Source organism: Balearica regulorum, chromosome Z, assembly GCF_011004875.1.
Source record: "Balearica regulorum gibbericeps isolate bBalReg1 chromosome Z, bBalReg1.pri, whole genome shotgun sequence".
Taxonomy (NCBI): Eukaryota; Metazoa; Chordata; class Aves; order Gruiformes; family Gruidae; genus Balearica; species Balearica regulorum.
Genome location: NC_046220.1, coordinates 73,861,466 through 73,884,736, shown reverse-complemented (window position 1 = coordinate 73,884,736; position 23,271 = coordinate 73,861,466). Strand labels below are relative to the sequence as shown.

The 23,271-nt window shown below is 37.1% G+C and overlaps 2 protein-coding genes across 2 annotated transcripts in view; one reads left to right on the top strand and one right to left on the bottom strand.

The window, feature by feature from the left end:
• Nucleotides 1-23,271, top strand: part of SPEF2 (sperm flagellar 2) — a 136,873-nt gene that overhangs the window by 23,790 nt on the left and 89,812 nt on the right. The window lies entirely within an intron of this gene.
• PRLR (prolactin receptor) overlaps nt 1-23,271 on the bottom strand; it is a 162,249-nt gene that overhangs the window by 121,785 nt on the left and 17,193 nt on the right. The gene's annotated exons all lie outside the window — the stretch shown is intronic.

Genomic DNA, 23,271 nt, shown 5'->3' with positions numbered 1-23,271 from the left:
TAATCTTTGCAATTTTGTAATATTTCAATAAGAATTTTTAGAAATACTTCAGGAAGAGATTAAGAAGTCCTTGTAACTGCAGCAACTTAAGGCACAGTGATTTTACCTTAGACCTGAAAATTCTACGTGTAGAATAATATCACCATATATTATGCTTTATTCAATAGGAATAAAATATATTTTCCTTTAACTCTTTTTAAACCTATTACGGATAGTTAGGTTTTGTGTGTAGTTCCACATCTATTAATTCATTTCTCATAGGAGTCTTTAGCCAGTTTACAGCAAAATTTACTAAGAGGTGAACAAAAGCAAATGCACGAGATCATTCTTAATTATAGTTAATTTTTCACTATGTTGACATAACTGAACACTACTGAATTAAATTCACACCATTGATAAAGCTCAATATCAACATAAATATTATTATTCCAGGTATATCTTGTCAGCATCCTTTAATCTTAAGACCTAATTAGAATTAATTTAAATTACTTAAAAACAGGGGATGTAAGTGTAATTTAAAATGAATACAGAATGTCACAAATCACACTTGAAATAAGAACTCTGGTGGGCTAAGACACAGGTATGCGTCCTGACAGCAGAATAAGGGAGTGCAAATTATGGAAAAATGAACTTCAATTATTCTCTTTAGTGAACAGCAGTTGTATTAAATCTGGAGATGACAGTTCACTTTATGAGTGGAACAAATGAGCACTTTGCCAGTGCTGAAAGGGAGAGGTCTTGCTTCCACACTTTTTCCCTGTTCCTCATGCTATTGATTCAGTTCCTTCCATCCCACCCTCAGTAACACAGTTTCCCCACCCTGCCTCACTGTCCAGGATACAACATCCATATGATCTCAAGACTAAAGATTTAATAAGCTAAACTGCTTCTGGTTTCCCCAGGCTAGTTTGCAGACATTTTAGTGAGCTGGCTGTGCTCACGTGCAAGGTAGGCAACATACATTTATGGCCAGAAATGGGGAAAGAGAAACAAGATAGACGATTTTCCATTCTGCCCTGGAAAGTTGTTATTGTGTCTACATCTATTTCATGCAACCACGTCTTATTAGTATATTTGAAAGTGGGAATATACTGTTAATTCATTAACTTGTAGCCTATATCAAAGTTTCAGGATTTATTAATATCTGTGAGGAAAGAGAAATTAAGGCAAAATATTTTCTGCTCAATAAATGTAAAAAATGTAAATCTGAAGATTTATAGAAATCGGTAGTTGGAAGACGCAATCCTGAAAGTACGATAGGCAACTAGAGGACACCAAAACACAGTCAATTCTCTCTAGTAATTGTAACTTGCCCATCTTGGAACAAAGAAGTAATGGTCTCCCTTTACCGAGTTTGACTGAGCTGAACTTTGAGTAGATTGCATACTCCCTAAGAGACAATACTTTCAGAATGACAAATCAGGATCCACTTCACTTAATGAGATGCTAATAGCTGAGCTTGTAGCTGAGCTATACAGGAGCCCCTATATGGTCAATAGAAAGAAACAGGCTCATATGCCTTGTCTTACCTGTTTTAGATAAAGGATAAGACAAATTTCTCCAAGACGTGCCTATTTCTTCACTATGAACAGGCAGTCTATGCAGGCTGTTGTAAGTATCCACACTTGGTCGGAAGAATTGCAGTCACAGTAACAAGTGGGATGGAGTTGAAAGACAAGCAGCAAAAAATCAGAAAAAAAAAATAGAGATAGTAACTGAGCCTCATTATCACAGACAATTGCAAACACCCTCTAGGGGCATATCTTTGGAGACTGAAGATTTCACCCATGTCCAAGTATGATACCCAGCCTTTTTTCAGTCTTCCCCCCGACATAAAAAACAATGCAAGAATCCTGTTCATCTTGATGAACTTAGGACTTAAAGTCCTAAAGTCTGAATGAGACATGGGGTTACACTTTCTTTTAATAAAATAGTAATGAACGATTGAGGATGGATGAAAGAAGTGTAAATTGTACGAAACAAATACAAGTAGTAAGGCCAACACACTTTTTATGGGTTATGTGGGAGACTTCAAAGAAGAAGATACAAAGGGAAGTTCAAATTAAAATTAAAGAAATCACTGTTAGGCAATAATGCTTGATAACATAAATTAGCTATCCTTCTGTCTCCCTCACATTTTATGTTTGGCTCTACTCTCTGGGATCTTAGGATGGATGTTAAGGTCTCTAAGACAAATATATTTTGAGACTATCTACAGAACACCTACCCTACATGCCCAATTTGAAAGCAATCTTATTTTTGCTGCCAATTTTTATTAATATTTTTTGGCAACTTCCACATTCTGTTCTATTTTGTGTCTAATTAGGTTCATAACCAGGAATGCTGAATGCACATACCTGGGGGAGAAATGGCAGCCCTGTTCTTCATGATCTGAAGGCTGGGAAAAGATGAGACAGAGTAAACTTGGGTTTAGAAGCAGCTCAGTGAGCATGGAGGCAGAACCAGTCTGAAAGTTCATGTTTACTAATATTTACTAATTGTAACCAAATAAAGCAAATCCTAACAGCAGGCACACAATACACTGACACCTGCTTTTATAATCTGTAAAAACAATTCAATTTTTTTCCTCTAATCATAGTATTTAAGATTTTTACTAACAGAAAAAAAAATTGTATTATTAATTAAACTGGTACTGTAAAATGGCATACATGACACCTTTCATAAATTATTATTTAAATTATTAATCCATTTAATATTCCTAACATAATCTCACTGATGTGTGGAAAGAAATACTAAGAGCTTGCAGTTTAACTTCCCTTGTCAATCAGGGACCTGTGAAAAGAAACAGATGAGGGGGGTACGGGGGAGAAAAACATTTACATTTTTAATTCCAAGGAGTAATTGGAACAATGCTCTTGTTTTTGAGAAATTCTTATAGTTATTTTGCTTTAGACAAGAACACCAATTTTCACTTTCTATTATTATCTGCATGCAGAAACTTAAAAAATCACAATTTGCTTACTAAACATATGGTACAATTTTGTGCGAAAGATGGACAAATTCAGTGTGCTGGCAGACCCTCTTAATTTTGTTTCTTGAAGTTCTTTATAACAGAAATGGTGGCTTTTTCATTATGGTAATGGCATACAGATTTTTTGAATATGTCTAATTATGCAAATTCTGGTTTAGACCCAGGCAAGGGCTATCACATTGTAATTGGACATGTATTTATAACGAAAATTCATGTCATTTGATTTTTTTCTATCATCTCTGTCAAGACCTACTGTCATGTATTTATGTTTTCTGTTACTATGAAAGAGACCACAAAACACAACCAAAAATCCTTCTCTCAATGCCCTTACCTTTCCACTCATTAAAGAAAACAAAGCAAAATAATTTCCAGAAGCCTGTAATAAGCCAGAGAGTGCTATATAAAAGGAAACTCTGCATGAACGTGATGGGAAAGTGGGAGTTTCATGCATCCAGCACCAGGCTAAATTTTAAGTTGTCTTTCCCAGATACTCTGCATTTAAAATAACAAGATAGTTACTGTATGGTTCATCATTATTTCAGATCTAAGCAAGCTAAATAACACTGAGCAAGAAAATCATTGTGCCATTTAATGCCAATAGTCTCACACTCTCAGAGGAAATGGCTGCTACAATATCTAGAAAATCAGAGGAGGACTGAAGTAGGAAATGAATAAATATTTAGCAAAAAAAATTTGCTGCATTTCTCTCTAACTTTTTGTGCATAGCTTTTATTATTGAATACTGCAAATTCTATGCTTTCATAGTCTCCTCAGTTTCTTGAAAGTGTAGAACAGTGAGTTGAGATACCAGGAAAAACATTTAGAAACTATTGCTTAATTACATATCCTATTGCACCTACAAAAATAATATTAACTTGTCCCTACTGTGCATGATAAAAATTGCATAATCCTCCCACAAAACATACAATAATTCTTAAACATTTAATGTTCATATTCATACTTATGTGGCTCTTCACTTAAACTTTGGAATTCTGATCTGCTTGCTTCCCTTTAGTTTTTGTATTTGCTTTTCTTTTTAATCTTACAGCAAACAAATATGGGGTAATTTTGTCTTAGACATATTCCATTTTATGACAATAATATCACACAGTTTATATTGTACCGATGGAAGTGAAGGGCAAGTAAAGAAGTTAAGAGTAAAAGAAAATACCCAAATTGTTTTGTAGATATGAGAAAATTCAGTTTATTGTTCAGTTAACAATAAAGTCCCATTTAAACAGAGTATGGTACTTCAAAAAATACTATCAAATGTATGAAAACACACAAGCACAACAAAATTAAGCTGCAAAATGGGGGAAACAGAATGGCTAGTTTTAAATTAGTTTAATAACATTGTACACATATAAAAACATGGTGGAAGAAAAATACAGTTGGGGACTAAAGAACTGTCACAAAGATCATGCATATTGTTACTGGATGCTTGAGAAAAGATCAAAAAAATGGAGTGTCACCTTTGGTCACTTAAACTTCAAAACCGCACAATGGACAAAATTATATTATTAAGGAACTAATCTGTTACTGTGTCCACCATGTTCTTCATTTCATGGGGAAAAAAATATAAAAAAATCCACCAATCTAGGGTTTAATTTAAAAAAAAAAAAAAAAAAGGAAATTATTTTAAAATGAATGGCCTTGTTAAAAAGAAATAGAAAAGGAAATTTTATATCTTATCTGCTTGTAAGTACCATAAAGACATTTCAGTGGCACCATGAGAGGGTTTCAGGAAAAAATAGGAGGAACTTTCCTTATAGGGGATATATTGAAAAAATCTGTGTCAAATATATGTGACAGTAGAAGATTTGGAACAGAATGACAAAATGAACTGTTGCAAATTGCCAAAACTAATTGAAAAGTACTCACTTGTTTTGAAGGAACACACCTCCAAAGTAACTAAGTTACGAGTGTAAATGTGCAACCTGTCATAATTCCAGTGTTTTCCAAAGCAAGATGCTAGTGTACGTGCATGGGTGCCCCTCCTTTTGCCCTGAACATAAGCTAAGTACTGTTTCCCAGTAATTTGCAGTCTGACAACACTGCAAATGAATTCAGTTCACTGTGGGAAAAGTTGCAGAATAGACCTTGCACAGCAACAAAACATAAGTGAACATCAAATACCAACAAAACAGATGATTTTATTAAAATAATTATTCTTGCAATTACAACTAATATAAAAAAGAAACACACAGAATCAATAACATCCTGCGATTTAGTTATCCCATTCTCTACAAGGTATTCCTTGTGCTGCTGGTTCAGGCTGAATTAATGTTGTGCATCTTACTTAACTATTAAAATCAATTTAATAGCATTGTATCTATCTCCTTTTTGCATCAATATCAAGATTTGAATTGTATCACTCATCATTAGATTTCCAAGAGCTTAGACAGTTTCACAAGTAACATAGGTAATGCATAGGATGGAACACAAGGAAGTGAAGAGAGATAAGGGAGATATACAAGAATGAAAGGAAGTAGAAACAAGAAAAGATACAGTTGGGGACTAAAGAACTGTCACAAAGATCATGCATATTGTTACTGGATGCTTGAGAAAAGATAAAAAAAAATGGAGTGACACCTTTGGTCACTTAAACTTCAAAACTGCACAATGGACAATATTCTATGTCACAAAAATGGAAAAGGTCAAAATACAAATATTTTTTGATTTAGCAAAAGAATGGGAAAAATATGATAAATGCACTTGGACAAAGAATAGAGAGTTATTCTTTCAAGAAGCCAATAAGAAGTCAAAATAACAAATACTAAATTTTGAACAAAAGATTACTTTATTAAATATAGCTGGTTTTCATATCTGAGGAAGCAGAATATTTTCCATTTAAATATCTTCCAAAAATAGACATGTTTTTTTTTAAGTTCTTTTTTTAAACCCAACAGAATAGTTTGGCTGCACTGACTCAAAAGTGACTTTTATGCTGACTTCAAACAGTCCAGACCAAGAAATTTAAACTATCTTCTAATAACACTCCCAGACAGAAAAAAAAGCAATGAAAGTCAGTCAATACACCAAAGGGGCAAACCTTGAACACAAACTGCTAAGTCTACACTCAATGATCCCAGTATACTCATTCTTCCCGTAATAGCAGAGGTTTTAATTATATCCTTTCAAGACCAGTGGAGTTATTCAAAAGCAGAACCACAAACCAGAAATCTTTCCAATTTCTTTTTTTAAATTAAAATAAAATTCACTTTGATTTTAAAGAATGTTCAGTACAAATGGGTTATGTATTATTAGACTCCGTAAGAACTGCAAATTACCACTAACGAATCCAATTATAAAAGGTAAACAAATCAGTATGATCAGTAATTGGTCCATGCTTAAAGAAAAAAATCACCAAAGCCCAGTGAAGAGATTTCATGGGGACACAGGAACCATCAAAGAGTCCTAAGAAAAAGAATCATTCTTAAATAATGTAAGTTGGACTAGAGGATCGTTGTAGCTCCCTTCCAACTGAACTATTCTACTCTAGTCTACTAAAGAATTACAGATCTTGAAAACCAATGTTGCCCATGGATTGGCAAAGATTTGCAGCCCAACAAGGGATTAATGTCCTACCCATTCCTTTCGCTAAGGTAACGCACAGGATAAACTTACTACAGACATTGCAATAAGAAGAAAATTTAGGGATCAATCAAAAGAAATTTTTAGCTTGAATAAAATAATCAAAGACATTGACATTCCTCTGTTGGCAGGATACAAGTACAGTTGTACCTACTATTAAAAAAACCTACTATTAAAAACCCCAAACCAAACCAAATCAAACCCCAATATAATTAAACGGATGAGAATATTTATTTTAAAAATGACTGCAATACTGGTTTCTGTAGTTTCCAGAATGCCAGTGAAGTGATGGGATATTTGAACAGAACCTTGTTAAGAAATGTGATGCAGCAGAGTCATGTAGATAAGCAAACTACATTAAAGGTTTATGTGAAGCTCACATTGTCAGCAAAACAGGAATCTCTTATCTAATACCTGTTATTCCTGCAGACCTAATACCTGTTCTAACCAGTGAAGGTCACTGTCCTAGCCAAAACTGAAATCTGGTATTTGAAAGGATTTCTAGGAAAAGCATACTTCAAAGTTGCAGAAGTAAGGCAAGTAAGTATTGCTTGTGTCCTGACATCTGGACCCAGATATCTGCTGTAAGGCAATCCAGCAGACTCCTGGAGTGCATTGAGGGTAACTTCTTAAGCCAGATAATAGACAGCCCAACCAGAGAGGATGCAATACTGGACCTGTTGGTTACCAGTGCAAGTGAGCTAGTCGGTGATGTCAAGATTGGAGGCAGCCTGGGCTGCAGTGACCATGCACTGGTGGAGTTGGCAGTTCTGAGTGACATGGGTCAGGCAAAAAGTAAAGTCAGAACCCAGAATTTTAGGAAAGCAAACTTTCAGCTGTTGAAGGAGTTAGTCAGTAGGACCCCCTGGGAAACTGTCATTAGGGACAAGGGAGCAGAACAGAGCTGGCAGATCTTTAAGGGTGCTTTCCATAAAGCACAAGAGCTCTTGATCCCCAGGTGTAAGAAATCAGGAAAGGAAGGCAAGAGACTGCATGGTTGAGTCAAGACCTGCTGGTCAAACTAAAGGGCAAGCAGGAAATGCACAGGCAGTGCAGGCAGGGACAGGTATCCTGGGAAGAGTATAGGGACACTGCCCGGTTGTGTAGGGATGGGGTCAGGAAGACCAAGGCGTGGCTGGAGCTGAACTTGGCAAGGGAGGCAAAGAATAATAATAAGGGCTTCTGTAGCTATGTCAGCCAAAAAAGGAAGGTCAAAGAAAGTGTACCCTATCTGATTAACATGAGTGGCAAACTAGTAACAACAGACAAGGAGAAGGCTGTGACTCAACAACTCTTTTCCTCAGTCTTCACTGGCAACCTCTCTTCCCACACCTCTCGAGTGGACAGACTGCAAGGCAGGGAATAGAGAAGCAAAGTCCCTCCCACTGTAAGAGAAGATCAGGTTCGTGACCACCTGAGGAACCTGAACATACATAAGTCTATGGGACCTGATGAGATGCATCCCAGAATCCTGAGGGAATTGGCTGATGTAGTTGCCAAGCCACTCTTCATGACATTTGAAAAGTCACGGCAGTCAGGTGAAGTCCCCAGCAACTGGAAGAAGGGAAACATTGCACCCGTTTTTAGAAAGAGTAGAAAGGAGGACCCTGGGAACTACTGAACTGTCAACCCCCCCTCTGTGCCTGGGAAGATCATGGAACAGATCCTCTGAGAAGCTATGCTAGAGCACGTGGAGAACAGGGAGGTAATTCGAGACAGCCAGCATGGCTTCACCAAGGGAGAGTCCTGCCTGACCAACCTAGTGGCCTTCTCTGATGGAGTGACTACATCAGTGGACAAGGGAAGAGCTACAGATGTCATCTATCTAGACTTTGGAAGGCCTTTGACATGGTCCCCCACAAAATCTTTCTCTGTAAATTGGAGAGAGATGGATTTGATGGGTGGACTGTTCAGTGGGTGAAGAATTGGTTGGATGGTCACATTCAGAAAGTAGTGGGCAATGGCTCAATGTGCAGCTGAATGTGACAAGTAGTGTCCCTCAGGGTTCTGTACTGGGACCAGGACTGTTCATCATATCTCCAACAAAGATACAGGCAGTGGCATTGAGTGCACTCTTAGGAAGTCTGCAGACACCACCAAGCTGAGTGGTGCAGTTGACATGCCTGAGGGACAGGATGCCATCCAGAGGCACTTGGGCAAGCTCAAGAAGTGGGCCCATGTGAACCTCATGAGGTTCAACAAGACCAAGTGCAAGGTCCTGCACATGAGTCAGGGCAACCCTTGGTATCAATACAGGCTGGGGGATGAAGGGATTGAGAGCAGCCCCATGGAGAAGGACTTGGGGGGACTGGTGGATGAAAAGCTGGACGTGAGCCAGCAAAGTGCGCTTGCAGCCCAGAAAGTCAACAGTATCCTGGGCTGCATCAAAAGCAGCGTGACCAGCAGGTCGAGGGAGGTGATCCTGCCCCTCTACTCTGCTCTCGTGAGACCCCACCTGGAGTACTGTGTCCAGCTCTGGGGTCCTCAGCACACAGGGAAAGACTTTTTAGAAGGGCCTGTAGCAAAAGAACAAGGGGTAATGGTTTTAAACTAAAAGACAGTAGGTTCAGACCAGATAGAAGGAAGAAATTTTTTACAGTGAGGGTGGTGAAATACTGGAAAAGGTTGCCCAGAGAAGTGGTAGATGCCCTGTCCCTGGAAACATTCAAGGTCAGGTTGGACCACGGTCTGAGCAACTTGATCTAGTTGAAGATGTCCCTGCTCAGTGCAGGGGGGGGTTAGACTAGATGACCTTTAATGGTCCCTTCCAACCCAAAGTATTCTATGATTCTCTGATTCTATGGCTGCTTGCATCTAGTATGGTGTAAAATATGCAAGTAATTAGTTTTCTTCTGTTGGATTCAGCTGAAGCTTGCATATAACCATATTTTTAGATTTAAGTGATGAGTAAGTTGAAAATTCCTGGAAAAAGTTCAAGGGGAACATTAACCTGCAGTTAATGAATGTGCCCCACTGAACAGTGTGGGACGTATTGAAAAAATAATCATTACCACAGGCTAAGGAATTCAACACTGCTTAAGAAGTGAGCTGCAGTCCAGGAAATCCACAATCCTGAACACTCAAGAATAGACCAGCCACCTGACTAAAAGGACCAATAGATGAAAGAATATCTGTTTGCCTAACTGTGATTCTGGTTGTCCAGACACCACTCTGCTCTGTTAAATACCCTATCTGCTTTTACAGATGGGGAGTTTGTAACCTAGTCTCTTAAAATTTGAAAGATGCATACTAAAAAAAAAAAAAGGGGAGGGGAGGGGGTGTCAGAGATTAACACATTCTATCTTCATATCTCAAGCAGAGAGCACTATACTGGGAGAACTAAATGACTAAGTGAGCTAACAGCAAAAACCTCTAGTCCCAACTCCACAATCTCCAGTGCGTGAGATATGCAAGTTGCCTGTGTTTTGTATCTGAGCTCTGCTCTACAACCAAGAGAACATGGACAGACTTGATTTCCACTTTGAAAATCACATTAGCAAATACAATTCCCTTGATAACTACAAACCTAGTGGACATTGAAGGAAAAAAGCCCAAACTACTTGTACATATCCTGGAGATACAATCAAGTGCAGCTACTAAGAAAGAAACTTACTAAGAAAGAAACACCTCTTCTCAATAGCCAAAGTTGCTCAAAAACTTAAGTAAAAACAAGGCATAAGAATCAGAATGGAAGAGAATGTTATCAGTGTTCATATGGACTACAGAAATCAAAGACATATCTATACTGGTAATACTGATTACAGCTCTAAAAGAACTACATATCAAAAAAGAATCCCAGAATCCCAGAACCCCAGAATGGTAGGGGTTGGAAGGAACCTCTGGAGATCATCTAGTCCAACACCCACTGCTAAAGCAGGATCACCCAGAGCAGGTTGCACAGGATCACATCTAGGTGGGTTTTGAATCTCTCCAGAGAAGGAGACTCCACAACCTCTCTGGGCAGCCTGTCCCAGTGCTCTGACACCCTCAGAGTGAAGAAGTTTTTGCTCATGTTCAGATGGAACTTCCTGTGTTCCAGTTTGTGCCTGTTGCCTCTTGTCCTGTCACTGGGCACCACCAAAAAGAGTCTGGCCCCTTCCTCGAGACATCCGCCCTTTAGATATTTATAAGTATTGATCAGATCCCCTCTCAGTCTTCTCTTCTCCAGATGAGACAGCCCCAGCTCTCTCAGCCTTCCCTCATACAAGAGATGCTCCAGTCCTCTCACCATCCTCATAGCCCTCCGCTGGACTCTCCCCAGTAGTTCCCTGTCTGTCTTGAACGGGGGAGCCCAGAACTGGACACCATACTCCAGATGTGGCCTCACCAGGGCAGAGCAGAGGGGGAGGAGAACCTCCCTTGACCTGCTGGCCACTTTCTTCTTAATGCCCCCCAGGATACCATTGGCCTTCTTGGCCACAAGGGCACACTGCTGGCTCATGGAGAGCTTGTTGTCCACCAGGACTCCCAGGTCCTTCTCTGCAGAGCTGCTTCCCAGCAGGTCACCCCCTAACCTGTACTGGTGCTTAGGGTTATTACTCCCTAAGTGCAAGACCCAACACTTGCCTTTGTTGAATTTCGTTAAGTTCCTCTCCACCCAATTCTCCAGCCTGTCCAGATCTTGCTGAACGGCAGTGCAGCATCCTGGTGTGTTGGCCGCTCCTCCCAGTTTTGTATTGTCAGCAAATTTGCTGAGGGTACACTGTCCCCTCATCCAGGTCATTGATGAATATGTTGAATAAGCCTGGACCAAGCACCGACCCATGGGGCACACTGCTTGCTACAGGCCTCCAACTAGGCTCTGTGCTGCTTATCACAACTCTCTGAGCCCTGCCATTCAGCCAGCTCTCAACCCACCTCACTGTCCACTCATCCAACCCACAATTCCTGAGCTTCCTGATGAGGATGTTATGAGAGACAGCGTCAAAAGCCTTGCTGAAGTCAAAGTAGACAACATCCACTGCTCTCCCTTCATCTACCCAGCCAGTCATGCCATCATAGAAGACTATCAGATTGGTCAGGCATGATTTCCTGCTGGTGAATCCATGATGACCACTCCCAATAACCTTCTTCTCCCCCACATTCTTACTGATGACCCCCAGAACAAGCTGTTCCAAAGAAAACAGGAAGAATACAAAAATAGCAGAAGTTCAGACATGAATTTTAAATATGTTAAAAATATAACAGGAGGTATAGAAAAAAACTACCATAGAAAAGGGATAAAAAAATGCTGGACTCTGCAATTTAGAAAGGAGATGATGATAAGGGCAAATAAAACAACAAATAATACAATGAAAATATTACTTTCAAACCAAAAACCATGAAATAGAAAATTGACAAAAATAAGTGCTTAAAACTCCCTTTTTCTCAAGGGAAAAGTTCTTGTTCTTGTCTTGTTTACCATCAGGAGCTCTTCAGGTAACACATAGGTCTCTTATAACTGTTACCTAGTAAGCTGTGTATCAGGAAATGTGGCTAGCATCAATCAATATCCCCAAAGCCTCTTCCTTCTCCTTATGATATATCCAAGGTTCTCACCACACTTGTAACAGACACAGTCGTATCCTCTCCCTGAAACTGTATCCTGAATTTTACCCAATTTCTCCATTCTTGTTCAGGCAGTACCCATCAAATACTGACTATTCAGAAGACACTGTCAGCTACTTGTGTCATTGTCACTCTCTGGGTCTCTGTCTTTCCTCTTCCTTTTATCACTCTTACTTACTGTTCTCTTTTACCCAGCAGCTTTTACCTTTCCCTCATTTTCTCCATCCAACTCAAAAGAGCACAGTCTTTGCATATAAATCAAGCCTCACAAGCACTGACTGGGAGAACCTAATATGAAATTTTCTTCATTAAGATGATTGTTCTGTAAATGCAACAGACTCTTGCCTTTTTCTCTGAAGAACAGGTTATCAACTCAAATCATAGGCTGAATATCAGAAAAATGAGTAACAGTTTTGATCCAGTACAGCAATTTCTATGTTCTTCTGTGTGAAAGAACTTAAATACCACCTAAGGAAGCGCAACAGTTTTGCATTAGCAACCATGTGCCTCAGTATAAATCCTAAGCAACAAGCACTGAAATAATAATCTTCTTGGATGTGGGCCTGTTAATACCCTTAAAGAAATAGAACTGGTAATCAAAATGATCATCTGTGTGTTTCTCCCAGCCAACCCGAAGGTCTGTTAAAAAGATGAACATTATTACTTCCAAAAGAATGTTGTAGCTCTCAATATGAAGCATCACCAATATTTACTCCGGTTTTATCAAGATTGCAGACTTTAAATGGAGACACCAAAGAATGTTAGCAAATCAGTTGAACCTGTTTTCTCAATTTTTCTATTAATAATTTGTTGGCTTTCGTTCTATAACTTCTACAACATTAAACTGAAACATTCGTGCTTTAAATAAAAGTAACAATGGAAAATATGCATGTTGTGCATTGTTTCAATAAATATTCTGCAAAAGTGCTTAACACTTATCAAGAGATCAAAAAACCCAACAGGCATTGAGCCCTCACTAAAGGCCCTCTTTCTTAAGGTGTTTGACAAAGAAAGTAATAATGATGTAGTAAGTTGTGCATTGCTGGCAAGTATTACAAAGCTTCCAGAAGCTACTGAGCCACACTACCTTGATTCTGAAATGAAACGCAGAAGACAGCTGTGAAAGCCACTCTTCCCTTTTCTCCAGTGCAGAGCTACTGCTTTACAGTTCTGTACCTCTGCAGCAGCCTCCTTGCTCTCTGAGCTAGGGAGAATGCATTCAGCTACTACTCACTACTTGAAAGCTATTTGCTGTCTCCTGGAAGAGGCAGTGAGCCACAGGGGAGCATTTTTAAGCACAGTCCAGCTTGTGGGCTGCTTGCTGGATCACAGTAAGCCTCAGTGAAATTATCTTAAATATGATGAACTACTACTGCTGCCAAACAATTTCAATTTAGCAAGTATATGGATTGAAACATAGTGGTAACAGTCTTAATATTGAAATTTTGGGTTGGTTCTCCATCTAAGTTTAAACTGGGTTCTAAATTGAAAATCAGTATGTAAACTATTCACACATGCAAAAAACACACTCACAGTGAATTGATTTTTAAAAATATCTGTAAATCTTAAAGCCTACTGCTGGCTATTTTTCTATTTGATTATTTTTGTATAGAAAAGACTATAAGTACTAAAGGAGGAAACAAAAATTTAAAAAATGCAGTCAAGTATGCAGAGGAATAAAAAAAAGGATTATCTATTGCTACCTTCTATTGCAGTGGTACAAAGATAGACACTACAAGTGTCTTTAGTTGTCTTGTACACAGATGGCTGCTTTGGCTTACAGTCTTTGACTTAAAACTGATGGGTGACAGCATATTGCTATATGTTATTTATTTAAAGAATGTACACATCTCTTGATTAATATACTCGCCAAAATATTTGGATTTCATAACCTGAAAAAGTGTGCTCAAGTTTGAATGTTTCACCCATTAAAACCTGTTCAGAAAATAATTTATGGCTACTAAGTTACCCTCATGAGAAATTTACTTTTAAATGTGTAAATCAGATCAGAACTCTAAAGGTAAGTTAGGAAAAATAAAGCATCTGAGGTACACTTTTGTATGTATGTTTTATGAACCAAATTGAAAATATTAAAAATATTACCATACATTGCAAAAATAATACAGTTTATTCCTATAAACACATAATTTCTTAATAACAATGAAATTAATGCACCATAATCTAAGGGTATATAATTCAAATGGAAAAGATTCGAGAAGAACATATGAATAAATTAATTTGACTTGCTCATATTACATATTTATTTCAGTGAAAACTACAGTTCTTTGTTCAGCCCTTTGGCAATAGTAGCCTAAACACTGGAGGTCTTCCACAGTCTCATTTTTCCTGGGGTTTTAATGTCAATGTTAAATATATGCCAAATGTGAACATTTTGAATTGATAAAACTGTTCTTCCATTTTACAGCGCTGTAAAACACTGTAAATAGCTACCTAAGATGAAAGATGAAGAAGAATTAGATGTGAATACTGTAGGTCTAATTCTGATTTCTTCCACATTGATATTACAGAATTAATCTGATGTCACAGTGATATGTTTCCAATGACCACTCCTGAATTCATGTCTGAATTTGATCAAATAAATTAAATCTCCTTGGTACAAGGCACTTAGAATAGATGGACCAAAGTTACACCAATAATTTAAAATGGAATGAGAACATCGTATTTGTCAGCATTTCACGTGGAAGAAAAGATATGTATTACATAAGTTGGAAGACGTGGACACACGGTTTTGGGGCATGCACAGACAGCCTGCTGTAAATCTACAGCACCAGAAGTATCTTAGACTTGTTACGCACACACAGATCCATTGCACAGCACACGCACAGGAGGCATGACATGTCCTGGATGTGTCTAACTCGCTCTGCAAGCAGGGAAAGCCTGATCTGCCTATTTGTCCACAAATAATCCAACTGGAGATTCTGCTGCTGTTCTGCCTGTTGTTCAGGATTGCAGGTTATCCCAGAAAGTAGCAGGGAAGTAGATATACTTGCAGTAATTTACTGGCACAATATTAAAGCAGTTAGTTGGTTTAGAGAAAAAAAGTTGCTCCCTAAATTAGTGATAACTGGTCATGCTAATTCATATTAGTGAGCTCTAGATTAAAAATTAAATTTAATTCACACCAAACTCCTTATAGAAGACAAACTATTTAACAAAAGCATAGATTTTAGTGATAGAACAAGAAAAAAGAAAGCATTAAATACACTCTCATCTCTAACTTTTCTATTGCGCATTTTACATAGTTAAGAAGACTTGACATCATATTCAGCTCACAGAAGTGGCCAAGTCTTCCCTGTCCCCTTTGCTTCATTTCTTCCCCTGATATTCTGATAGAAAATCTTATCAGGAGAGTGGCAACTCTCAGAAATAAAGCAATGAAATCAGGTGAATTTCAAGTTTTCTGTAACAGCCTTAAACACGCTGCAAAATGTCTGAACTTCTCTCTTTAATAGCTAATATCTTACACGCAGAATTTTTGTGTAACATAGTTGAAATGGTAAAAAAAAATTCCAGCAGTTCTGGAAAAAAATCAGAATTTTAAATAGTCAGATACAAAAAAGAAAGAAATGCAGAACCACTGAAAAAAAAAGGAGTGGAATGCACGAAAAGAATAATCTAAATCTGACAAAATCCATTGACAAGTTTAGACTAACCTCTGTTTGAAAAAAAACCACCAAGAAAGAAAATAAATCACAAGATAATGTTAGAAGCAAAATCACTATGCTAATCAGATATGTCTCATTTCATAGTTTGCTTCAGTTCCTCCCTTCTCTGTACAAGACACTGGACAGTATCACTATTGTAAAAGGTTCATCTGGCATCATCTGCAGGTAAACTAACGTTGATTAATTTTTTTTTAAAGGGCATGTAACACAACAAGAGATACTGAAACAAGAAAAAAAATGAAATGGTTAATACAAATAAATCCAGATTATCAATTAGAGCATAGGATTAATTAAGAAAGACATTTAATCACCTTTGATGTTACGTGACAATGTAAAAAAGCACAATAAACTCCAAAGATTCTGCCAAAGCATGTAAAATTTAGTTGCTTGTTCACTCATTCTGATTTATTATGAAGCTTCAACCAAAGCATAACATTCTATTTTGCCTTAGGAACAAAAGAGAATAATATTTTAAAGTTTAAGCAGAAAACTTTTGCAACATTTTTCTCTTGCACTTATTTATCTCAGCTCCATTTGGATTTTGATTCTTGTAGGTACAAAAACCTGGGATAAAATAACACAGGTATGTTGGAGTGTGAGTTTACTTTGATGGCACGTGCATTAGTTTTTTTTACTAAAGAGCAGCGCTGTGCTTGAAACTGTTGAGAACTGTTCTGTACCTCAGTGTTCTATAAACTTTTCGTATCATTGGGAAATTAACACATTGTTATAGTAACACTTGTGTGTCAATTTTAGCCTGATTATAAAAGTACAACAAAGTCAAAAAGACTTCCAGAGTTCATCGTACTTCAATAACCTCTTCCTCATTTCACAGCTTACAGAAAAACGTCACATTACTTTCTTGTCTATTGTTTAATTTTATTTTATATAAATGTTTTACTTACACAAATGGAGTCTTTTAATCCAGCTAACTGGGAAATGCATTCACTTGTTTGAATAATCCAGGTCTGAAATTTAAATCAGGTATACTGCATGTATGTTTTTGCCTGTGCATATCTCCCTCTCTCCTGAGGGACATCTGCACAGTGAATAACAGACAGATCTTGTTTCTTCCTGATAAGGTCACCAAGGCTTAGCTATAATATAGCTTTGCTTAATCCTCATTGGTTTTGCCTACTGAGCACAAAGCTGTTTCCTTGACAACACAGTTGCAGTTGCCACAGCATCCAGAGCCACATGTGATGTCCAGGTTTAGGATATGGTCCAGCTGAAAATATACTATTCAATGCTATTTTCTACAAGTCATTTTAGGCTAAAAATAAAATCAGTCTAAAGTCTTCCTTACATTCTATTTCTTCTGTTAATAGTAAGCCCTTTGCTATTACTTACTTACAAAACCATTTCCTATATGGGATGGACATTTCTGAAACTCAGGAGCCATGACAATTTTTGTCTTGGTGAGCACATAGTCTAAGGGTATTCTTTATTGAAGGCATGTCATTTGCACATGATATGCAAGTAAGAATTAATCATCAGCTTCTGATATAAGAAGGCAAACAGAATTAGGAAATATATATGAAAATGCAGTAATAGTCTGGAAAGTGGAAATACGACTAATGACATCACAAAAAGGGAGATGATTTTACTTTTTTTTACTTTTTTACTTTTTGAAATGTTTTTGAAAAAAGTGACTGGCATATGTTATACCAAATGAACTAGTTTTGAAGTTGAGAATCAGGCAAGACCATGCAAAGCCTGTCCTATTTTTAAGCCTCACCTCACATCTTAACGAAGGTAGTCAACTGTCTATCCTGTTGATGCTAATAAAAGATTTGTCATGTAACAGCATCACTGTAATGACTTGGTATTAAAACCACTTAGGGGCTTTCTTGGCTGAAACAGCTAATGCATTAGGAAAAGTGACCCAGAGAAGTTCCTTTCTGCTGTTTTATTATCACTGAATTACAGAGAGGATATCTGATTTACAAATGCTTACAGTGTGTTTATCAGTTACATGACACAGTAACCTTGCCTAACTTGTGGGTTTGCTTAATGAATTCCACATATTCCTGGAGCTCTTACATATGACAGTAATTCATCCAGATTTAAGCATTTCCTGGAAGTTTCAGGGATGAGTTGAAACTGCTAGCTGTATATCTATGCAACTGCTGAAAACCATCTTCTATATCCCATGGGAAGTGGATATTGGGGAATACACAAAGATTTCAGAAGGAGAAGTATGATCATACCCTCTGGTTAGAAGTTGTAGGCAGACACACTGAGAACAGAAGTGAGGCACAGAATTTCAACATTACTGACAATTAGACATTCAAATAACTGCTGGAGGGCTGTGTGGAATATTCCATGAATTCTGGATGACTTTCTAGGTTATACATGCTACTTTAAACAACAATAAATGCATGGAAATTCTACAGCCCTGTACTACACAAAAAAGCTGATTAGAATATGATAGCATTATAATCTATAATTTGTTCCCAGGGAAAAGAAGTGTTCAGAATAAGTCAACATACAATAAATCTGTTACACTAGCAATTTTAAAGATGCACATATTCTGGAGTTTCATGGAAATAGAGCAGACTCGCCTAAGAACTATGCACACAAGGTTCCAGTGATCAGCTAATTACGTGTACGTTGTTTCTGTGAAATGCAAGAACACTGAAAATCTGTCTTCCACTGAATTTAAGCTTAGCAAGACATAAAACTTGGTACTCAGAGATTACAGCTGTACTCGTAACTTAACTGTGCCCAGTACCACTCTCTGGCACTCAGACGAACGCAATATTATTAAACTCTTTTATCTTCCAAAAAAGGTTGTCTGCAAGTAAACTCACAACCGGGAATGACCCACAGCCTGTATAAATTTCCAAACTTTGGAAATTTTTAGGAATGTTCTGGGCAAAACTAGACTCCCTTGTATAAATAATAAAACAGTATTGACAACTGACTTCCAGTGAGGGGGGAAATTCTCTGTCACTGTATACCTTACTAACATTCACATAACCAAGGATGTGAGACCTCACATGGCAAAAACTTCTGACATAACTTGGGAGGTTGTCGTGGTCCTGCATTTGACTGTCAATGAAACAATGTCTTATCATTGTGAACAGCAGGACTGACCAACAAACCCCTACTGAATTTAGAACTAATATGACATCTAGCCTCTTTGAAGCATTGGAAATAACAATAACAGTGTACTATGGTGTTTTTTTCCATCCAGAAACCACAGAACAAAATGAGTGTGATGGAATTTAAAAATGAGAAACAAATAAAAAATTTAAACCCAGAAACGCATGATTTGTGCAAGTAGAAGCCAGAAATCCTCTATTATTTCATAAGCCATATATCCAAATTAGTGCCCTAAGTCATGATTGAATCATGTCTAATAAAACAAGCTGAGAACTTCAAATAAGCCTGGAATATGAAAATTTCACAGGATTTTTTTTTTTTTTCTGAGAAGGAGGAGCATTACTGCTACTGTAAATCAGTAGAGCTAGTAAGCCTCTGATATTTGTCCTAAAAGTATTTCAGAATAAGTATGAAGTGAGGGTCAGTAAAAAGTAGCTGAGATTGTGTGACAGCTGATCTATAAAACAATTTGTACTACCTGAGAATATACAGCTGGTAATAATGAATGAAATGTATCAAATTAAGAAAAACATGGAAAGATAGAACGATAATGGTTAATGCCTGATGTGTCACAGCCATACACACTAACTGATAAGGCCAAGATGTTGCAGGCTGAAATTTATACTGTTCTACCAGTTTCATTGACTTCATAAATGTCGGATCTTCACTGGATACATGAGCTGTTCCGAATGGTTAGATTTACATATTTGGATTAAAATTCCAGTTTCACCTAAGTAAGTCAAGAGCAGAACTGTGATGAAAGATAGAAATGGATGTAGACACGTGGGGAAGAAGGAAGCAATGAATACAGTGATAAGTATTATAGACTGTAGTCTCAGCAAATCTTGATCTAACCCTTACGAACTTTGTGCAGCTAGTAGAGCAAAAGTGACAGTAAGAAGCCATGGAATATACGGGCATTACTGAATGTTTACACAAATTCCTATCTAATAGGAAAGATAACAGAGAAAGCAAAAAAAATAGCACTTGAAAATTTAACAAGAGGGTGATAATGGCTAGCATAGAAAGAGAGGGAGGGAGGCAGGGAGGGAGGCAGGGAGGAAGCATTGAGAGTCCAAAGTGAAAGGTTTACTAACAGGTTTAAAGGTGGATATAGAAGTGAGATGGTGACAAACTACACACTGCACCAATAGTTTAGACAAATACACATGGAACAAGGCTACATTTTTCAAACTTCAGAAAAAGGATTTTACAATAAGATAAATGATGAAACAAGAGAAAACAAATCAGTTCTGCAGCTGAATAAGGAAGGTGCTATTTTAGAAATACTCTCAAGTAAGTATAGGCAAAAAAAACCCCAAACCAAACACGAGTATATATAGCCAGATAATTCCTTGTACTACATCAAAGTTATTGGCTTAAATTTGTTCAAACTATGCTAACAGTAACTTTGTATTGGCAGACTTTATATATGACAACATACCAACTATCATTCCACATAAGATATAAAACCAAAAAGCTGTTACAAATATTTTCTTTTCTTGTACACTAATTTGACAGAAATGCACTATGTGCCCACATGTGTTTTAACTCAACTGGCACTGGGCAAATTCAGTCCTAATGCTAGTGGGACAAGAATGAGCTGAAGATGGGACCCAGGCTCCAGTACCATGTAACAGACAGATTACCAGGATCAAGGCAAGAAAAAAGACAGGGAGGTAAGTCTGGAGATAGAAAGAGTTTTGGTTTGTTCCCTGTTGAACTGGAACTTTATACTACGTTCACGGAGAGATGTCTGAGTGATTTTAGTTTAGATGGAGCAAGACTGAAGTAAGTAAAGAAGCAGATAATAGCATGACCTCATAGTCAATGGATTCAAGGTGTCTGAGCCTGAACAAGGCATTGCAAGATACCTTGTGGTAAAAACAATTAGAAGGATTTAATCAACTGAGAACACAGCAGTTTGTTTCTTAGCAACACAGGACATCAGGAATACATCACTTAACGGATATAATTGTTTTGCTATTGAATATGGTTAAATTCAAGTTTTCAATTTTTCCTTTCAAATATCTCAAGCGTACAAGCTTACAGGACAGAAAAGGTTAGCACAACTATGAACACAAGCTCCCATGACAATTACCTTCCACCTTCAAGAACAGTGGAGTTGAAAATGTAAAGAAAATTATTGTGGGTTTGGGAGTTTTGGGGGGAGCTTTTTTGTTGTGTTTGGTTTTGTTTAGTTTTATTTTTAAACACCCAACATACAATAGAAAGTGTTCTCTATCTGCCTGGCACATATCTGTCAATCTCTGGGAAGTCAGGAAAACTATGAATTCTATTGCTTTCAGAATAAAATGTAGAATGTATAAACTGACTTTTTTTCCTACAGATTATATATATATGAAATAAATAACTAGTAAAGAAAATTGGTCCCTTTGAAAGAATGCAGTAAGAAAGACAATATCAATTTTAACCATAGAATCATAGAGTGGTTTGGGTTGGAAGGAACCTCAAAGATCATCTAGTTCCACCTCCCTGCCATGGGCAGGGACACCCTCCACTAGACCAGGTTGCCCAAAGCCCCATCCAACCTGGCCTGGAACACTTCCAGGGATGGGGCATCCACCACATCTCTGGGCAACCTGTGCCAGTGCCTCACCACCCTCACAGGGAAGAAAATTTTCTAAGATACTAAGGTAGTACAGTTATAAGCAAGATATAGTAGGTCTAGTAAAATAACCACAGTTAATCAAACGAAGAGCATTTACTGAATTCTGTCTGTGCTTTAGTCTCCTCATGTTTTGTTAGAAAAATTCTAGAAACTAAAATTTTCTGTAAACTTGTGAAAACTTACTTTGACTAAAATACTTCCTATGTGAAACTATTAATAACTAATTATTTGCTCCTTTCAATTCTGAGAAAGCTATTATTTACACAGGTGATTGAACCACACAAAATTTGCATATTGCAGATGTAAGACAGTGAAGAGAGAAAGTGGCTTTTGGAAAGACTGTTTAAAGTATTACTAAAAAAAGTGTTCAGTCTGTAAAGACTATGAGCACCTTGCATTATCAATGCTCTGTGAAATCACTATTATAAAATATTTTTAAAAATTTTAAAATAATGTTAATACACAACCAAACCATTAATTAGCCATTTCAAACCTAAATGATGCAGAAATAGAAGTCACATGTAGGAACAAGACTTTTGTAAGAAATACAACTACAGTTAGACAGACAGCTAATCTTATTAGACAAAAATGTACCTATATAAAAGCCCCAGAGTTAATTATTAGAAATTCTAAAAAAGATGGTAACTGCATAGTTGCATTTGCATCATGTATTTTGCATCCATACCAGATTAAAACCCCTATAGTTAGGAAAGGATCTAATTTTCATAACTACCTTAAAAAACATCAGCTTAAAATCACAGAAAATAATAACTACAAATGCTTAAAAAAGAATAATGACTTATGTGACAAATCTAATTTTTAAATTCTTTAAAAAGAATGACTAGTGAATAAACAACACAGCCTTCCTTTTGGAGGCTAGCACATATTCTCAAGATAAAAGCAAAATCAAAGTTAAGTGGATATAAGGCTTTCTGCTACAGCAGAATGAATAAGAAAGAGGAAAAGACACTAATTAACAGAAAAAAACCAAGCATACCCAGGGTTAGTTCATGTTTAACAACAAGATTTGTACATGGTAGTTCATGTTGACACCCATTCTAGAACAATTCCAAAGCCCTAAGTTCTTATAATAATATTCATAAGAATGACTATATAAAATGTTAAAATATATTTATGCTAATTCTAATGTATGGAAAACAATGCTAAAAACCAAGTTACTAATAAAATAACATGTTGATCACAATTGCTATCTTATTACAGTCAGGACCTTAAGTGAATGCTTTTCCTAGCACGTATGGTGGTAATACGCATCTTGCCAGCTAACTGAAGGTGTCATTAGAGCTAGGAACACTCCTTTTAAATATGAGCTACTCAGGATTCCAATCCATTCCCCTCATCTTGTCTTTAAATAATTTTGTCACTGCAGAGTGAGCTCTACCATCCTAGCTTGCCAAGAAATTCCTCTGAAAATTCTATTACCTATTTCCTTAAGTTGTTATGAATGTATGTTCATCAGATTCTAACACAGATCAGTTGAAAGATGCAGATATTCTACTTGCAAGGCAGATTGTCTGCTAATACTGTGTTAACATGGACAATGAACTGAAACTTGATGGTCTTTTCTGATTCACATAGAGAATTAAATATGTCTTTTCTCCTAAGAATGCTCTATTTGATATGTCTTTATATTACCCATATCTTATATCTCAGAACTTGTTGATTTCTCTTCTGTGAGACCACTTCTTTTGCTG